The sequence below is a fragment of the Magallana gigas genome, chromosome 8, assembly GCF_963853765.1.
Source record: "Magallana gigas chromosome 8, xbMagGiga1.1, whole genome shotgun sequence".
Taxonomy (NCBI): domain Eukaryota; kingdom Metazoa; phylum Mollusca; class Bivalvia; order Ostreida; family Ostreidae; genus Magallana; species Magallana gigas.
Window position 1 is genome coordinate 7,485,253 of NC_088860.1, and position 6,264 is coordinate 7,491,516.

The 6,264-nt window shown below is 34.7% G+C and overlaps 1 long non-coding RNA gene across 1 annotated transcript; it reads right to left on the minus strand.

Moving 5' to 3' along the window:
• Positions 1-2,278: 2,278 nt before the first annotated feature.
• LOC136270781 (uncharacterized) lies at positions 2,279-4,631 on the minus strand. Its single transcript, XR_010708642.1, has 2 exons — positions 4,077-4,631; positions 2,279-3,775 (listed from the first exon to the last, which is right to left on the minus strand). It is a non-coding gene; the product is annotated as an uncharacterized lncRNA (long non-coding RNA).
• Between the last annotated feature and the right edge of the window lie 1,633 nt (positions 4,632-6,264).

The following is a 6,264-nucleotide window of genomic DNA, read 5'->3' on the forward strand; positions in this document are numbered from 1 at the left end:
TGAAAACCAATATGTGCAAATTTCATCATTTGTCAATAAACAAGGACTTTTTGAACATTTCCGTGCGTATACAACTGTATTTAATAAACATTTATCTCAGCACTATCTATTTCACATCTATTTCAACAGCATTATTGAGCGTTTTGGTTTAGGTAAGGAAGATTTGCATAATACATGTATCTAGCCTCAAGAAACCCAAGTATCCACCAATGAGAAAGTGCGTCTATGCTTGATAGAAAAGAAACACTAAGAAACAAATAATAACTCAGACTAATTACGACAAACTATTATGAAAATGGATATTTTGGAAATTTTTTATGTCTTTGATGTTTTTAAATTCTGAACTATATATCGATTTTGGTTTCTATCGATTGCCTTCTTAAATAAAGGTCTAAATGATAGGATATGACAAAAGAATGGGGATAATTTATCTGGTGAATAGATGGTACGTGTGTAATACAATGGTAAAAGCAATTGTCGTCCCAGGGAACTTGGTGTGACCTCTGTACTGGGTGCGCTACATCATCCGGCACTAGTACAGATGCGATCATATTTAGAAAAGGTTTGAAAAGTTGGGCATTTTGAAAGTGGTTTACATATAAACCCTTTACACGTTATTTTTGTAACAGAATTTCCGATTCTTAGAAACAAAAAAAAGGCTTTCTTTTGTGTTTCATGTGTGTATGAAGGTAGCTAGCATTCCAGAAAAATAGCATATATATAACCCACATAAGCGGGTCATGTAATTTCCTTTGTATTTTTCGTATGAAACGAAGTAAAACTCATCTATTATAATTACTTTAGTTAGTTAACTAAACAATATACATTTGAAAGCGGCTTTTTAAACTAGAATATTTACATTCTACTGTGTTTTTCCATTAAATTCTGTGATCTTCAAATGCCTCTAAATGCAACAAGTAGTCAAAGGTCAAATTGACGAGTTTTATTATGACGTCACAAACGTTGAACGCTGTAAACTGCAACGTCACAAGCGAAAATCAAAGTTCACGCTTGTGGCTGTTACTGTGGCTCTTCCATTAATATTAACTTACCCTTAGGATTAGATAGGAATTTTAAGGTATGAATCACATTTGCAGACAATGCAAGAAGTTAAAAAAATGTAAATATAAGCATTAAATCATGATTTTTTGAAGTATACACTCTCATAACTGCAGCGGTGTGTGCATACAAATTTTCATAACGCGCTAACGCGCGTTATTCAATTTGTATGCACACACCGCTGCAGTTATGAGAGTGTATACTTCAAAAAATCATGATTCAATGCTATAGTAAAACGAATGCGTGTACTCCCATACCAAAAAAAGTACATATAGGCATACTTTATCTGTGCCTAAAGAGTACTTCATATGTACCTATTAAAATAGGTACAAAATAGGCATACCTCAAAAGTATCAAAAATGAACTTAATATTTTTTCAATGTACCTACTATGTGCCTATACTGGACTTATCTTTTTCATGGTGTACCTATAAAATGCCTATGCTGGACTTAAACTTTTTGCAGTGTACCTATAAGATAACTATGCTGGACTTTGTCTTTTTGCAGTGTGCCTGATATGTGCCTATTTTTAACTTAGATATCTTTATAGGTACCTAACATGTACCTAATTGGAACTTAGACATTTTTAACTGTTTTAAGTATTTTTCCTGTTGGACTTAGAAAATTTTCAGTGTGCCTAAAATGTATCTAATTTAGATTTAGTAATTCTTAACTAAAGCTTGTGTACCTAAAGTGTGCCTTTTTGGAGACTTAGTCTTATTTTTATTTTTTTTAATGAATTTTTTAAGAATTTGCTGAATAACATTTCCAATCTCATTTATCTACATTTCATTGTAGGTTCTAGTGAGATTTTATGTATGTATTTATTTTTTCATTTAACTTTTTTAAGTATTTCGTTTCATACACTTTCATTTGAATACTACTCCTGCACATAGCAATTTTGACTTGTAGTACATGTAGTAAAAATAAAACAAAATGCCATATACAGTCATCATGTAATATGCCACCTTTGCACACAAATCTATCATACATATTACTTGCTTTATAAATTTGAAAGACAGTCAAATCAGACATATTAATGCCAAAAATGAAAATGATAGATTCAGTGCTCTCAGATGCAATAATAACATTTTATTTATTACAATTACCTTTACACAGCATGTTAAGGATTTTTTAATATTATTAAGAAATGCAGTCAGTTCACTAGAATACTAGAAAGTCAAACTGTTCTGGCTAAGTCTTTAGTTCCTCACTCCTTCTCAATTCTGTTTGGTGTTGCCGAAACAAAACAAAGTTCATTGTTCAACAAAACACATACACATACTTCGCAAATGTCATTCACTGGCACAGCTACAATATATCTTCTTGATGGTGGCCTCAATGGTATGGAGTGGCTATTCGCAGCTCTTTGGCAGTTAGGGATTGTAACTGTTGATCTTTCCATTGGGTGGATGAGCGCAAGAACACGTGTCTCTTCATTTACAACCACTTTAACAAAAGTTTTCACTTCACCAAAATTGTCCTTGTATTTAACAATGGCATTGTTTCTTCTTTGCGTGGATTTGTATTCCGTACTATGCACAATCTGATGACCTATGGACAGACGTTTTAAGAAAAGTGCTGAATTGAAATCTCCAAGTGTTTCACAAATTGCGGCTTCTTCATCTGGAGCAAATGTCCTGTTGTTATATGCACCAACTACAAAGAATCCATTTCCAATACATTCACTAGTCCTCTGAGGTTTTTTCTCCATCATTTTCACATACAGATCTTTCTCACTTGTTCCATGCTTTAGAGACTTGGCCAGCTTTGGAAGACTTTGATGGACACCAACAGCAAACGCAATCTGTGTTTCGATATGCTGAGTGCCATGGAAAAGATGTCGAAGCTGTCCATTAAAGTCTTCAAAATAGAAGCATGAGCTGGCCCATAATGGTCCAAGGTCCATCACTTTGTCTGTCAAATGGAGTAGAAGATGTGTATTGGATGTTGAGTATCGTTCTCCATAAAGAACAGGAATGTTCAGCACAAATTCCATTACCATCTGCCTACAGTGGAGGATGTTGGTCGCTGATATCTTCTCCTGTAGAAGGATGTATGTGGAAAACACACAAGGAGGGAGAAATGGTGGTACTGTTCTGCTGGTAAAATTCCGTAAAGGCAAGGCAGTCCATAATAAAGGAGAAAGTTCTTGAATTCCGCAGCCTTATAATGGGAAACATCAGTAAGAGATCTTGGCAGTCTTGTGATAAAACTCGGTGGTTTGATGTTAAGAAGGCGTTGGTCCACTTCCTGAATTTTTGAGGAGATGCTGAAAATGCTGTTCCTGTGCAACTTGTCAAACCATAAATTCAGCAGCATCTTGACGACTCCAAGAAGGACACAATGCATTTAATCAACTCCTACTCCTCGAATGATATCAAAGTTTGGGAGGTAGGAAAACCATGTTAGTCCTTTCACACCGAGTATGGTCTGTGTTCCTCCGTTTGCTTTGTTTTGTTCTGCCTGTTCTCCGTTCCTGGTGAAGGAATCATGGGTTCGCAGATCATGATACCCTGTTGTAGAGTCCATGTTGAACGGATACACAAGGGTGTGGCCTCTCTCACTTGTCTGCACAGTCCTTCCTGGAGCATGGCAATAAGGACAGCCATAAAATCCATTAAACTGTGTCATGTTTTGGAAAAGGCACCGGGCTGGAGAGTCAAATGTTCCATTCAGCATAAGGCCCCTTACTGTCAAATTCTCCATTTGCAATCCTTTAATAGTAAAAACAAAGTTAAATTAACATAAATAAACTAAAAAAGAATATAATGATTATCATAATGGAAAACATTCTTCAAAATGCTTTCTTTATGTGGATATTGGTTTTTTTTTGTTTTTTACAGTTTTATCAGTTCCTAGCAGCTGTTTTTATTGAAATATGACTACATTTAATTTTATTTACAAACCATTTATAATGGTTTGAGACAAAACAGTTGTTGATAAAAAGCACACACCTTGTGATATTATATGAAGTGAAATGGGTAGATGAGATTTTAAGTTGAATAGTAATTATACCTGACTGGTAAAGGTCATGAAGACTTTGTGCAAAAGGTCGTAGGAATGTGCAAAAGTCTGGTTTACTGTAGCCAAACCAAAAATACGATTCTTTCTGGAAAACCTGCAATTTTATAAAATAATAATTAAAGCCTTAATAACACAATAATGGTAATCATACCATAAACATGGACAAAATACTTTGACTATCTTTACAAATTTTTAATAAAAACTTGACTGAATATTATTGCATACCTCTGATGTGGTGGAAGTTCATTGATGACGAAATAGATTGGCCAAATGCAAAAATTGGAAGAACGGAATAAGGACACTCCATCTGTGTTCATCTGCAATGAGATGTGAAGTTCTCCAAGTTGAGCATCAGTTGTCCCATGAAAATACCCATCCTTTCTGAACCTCTCTTTGTACAGCTTTCCATCACAGATATCATGGATCACGTTGTCATCAGTGCGTGCAGAAGCTTTGTACTCTCTGATTTGTCTCACCAGTTCTTCATCTAATTTAAATGTAGATAAAAAAATGTGTTAATTGGCATACAAAAATTAAACAACTTTCACAAAGACAAACCATTTTAGATAATGTTGATTCAGTTAAAAATTAGTCAATTAATTCAATACCGGTAATTAGCAGAACACTAAATTAATATCGATCAATAATCAGCTTAGTAATAATTTGTATTAAATTTATTTGTAGCTGGTACTTGAACGTCGTTTTACTCGATGGCATGTCAGTTCAAAACTGTATGAACTATAATCAATTTTTAAAAAAAAAATAGAGTAAGAAATACATTGTAGATATTATTATAAATCTGCGTTTTTAGCGATACTGCTTAATTTTATGTATTTTTTCTTTAATTTTCCACATGTTTACTAAGTGTAGTAAACACCAGATGCTGAAGGAGTACAATGTACTTTATTTCGATAAAATATCGATAGGGTTTTTTTTCATATAAGAACAAAATTATGGGACGCAGTATACGAAACTCTTTAAATAAGCAATTTTAAAAGCATTTATTTGAGATAATTACAGTATTTCTATTATAAATTGGGAAAAATTGCCTTTAAATAGGCATTAAACGTTTTCGAAAAAATGCATATGCCCCAGAGAAAGGGGGGGAGGGGGTTCCGACCCCCGGAACCCCCCCCCCCCCCCCCCCCCCCGTTGATCCGCCAATGAATCATAACATCCTGTCCCAGGGCCTAAAACATCATATCATTCTCTCCCTGGTTCTATCAAACTACATCCTCCTGCTTAGAGCCCTATCTATACATTATGTATTATACTACCATAGTCCCACTTCTACAGCATCATATCATCATGTTCCCAGTCACACTAAATCATATCATTCTGTCCCAAATCCTATCACATTCTATTATCCTAACCTCAGACCTACATCCACATGTCATCCTGTTCCTGGTCCTAGACATAAAATCATCCTGTCCTCAGTCTTAGAACATGATAACATCACGTCCCTGGTCCTATAACACCAAATCACTGTCCCCAGTCCTATTATATAGGAATACGTCCCATGCCCCCAGACCTACAACACCGTACAATCCTGCCCCCGGTCCTAGAAAAGAATATCACCATGTTCCCAGTTCTACAACATCATAGCCAGATCTTAAACGCTATATTCTGTAGTTTGGTCCGATTAAGTGAAAAAAAAAACGTCTAACGGCAAATAATTACATGTATTATTTGGTCCAGCATGGTTTTTAACCTAATTTGGGTATGCTAATTCCGAAAAAATATGCTGGCCATCTTGAAAATGGCGTTAAATAGGTCAAAATGGCGATTCATTTGACAGCTAGAATTATGTGAATAATTCCTTCTTAAAGTTTCTTTGATGGGTACAAATTAATCATAACTAATTATTATTTGGTCCAGCATTAATATTTGTCATTATTGGAGTGTTCTGCGTCCGAAAAAATGTACTGTCTCTCATAAAAAAGGCGTTAATAAGGTCAAAATGGCGATTCAAAATGGGAGACAGCCAGATTACATGACTCTTTCATTAAATATCTTTGAAAAATAAAAAAATAACGATTAACAATCATTATTCGATCAAACATAGTTTTTTGTCATAATTGGAGTGTAATGAGTCTAAAAATATATGCTGAACCTAACAAAATGGTCGTACAATTAGGTCAAAATGGCAATCAAAAATGGCGGACAGTCAGATTTTTAT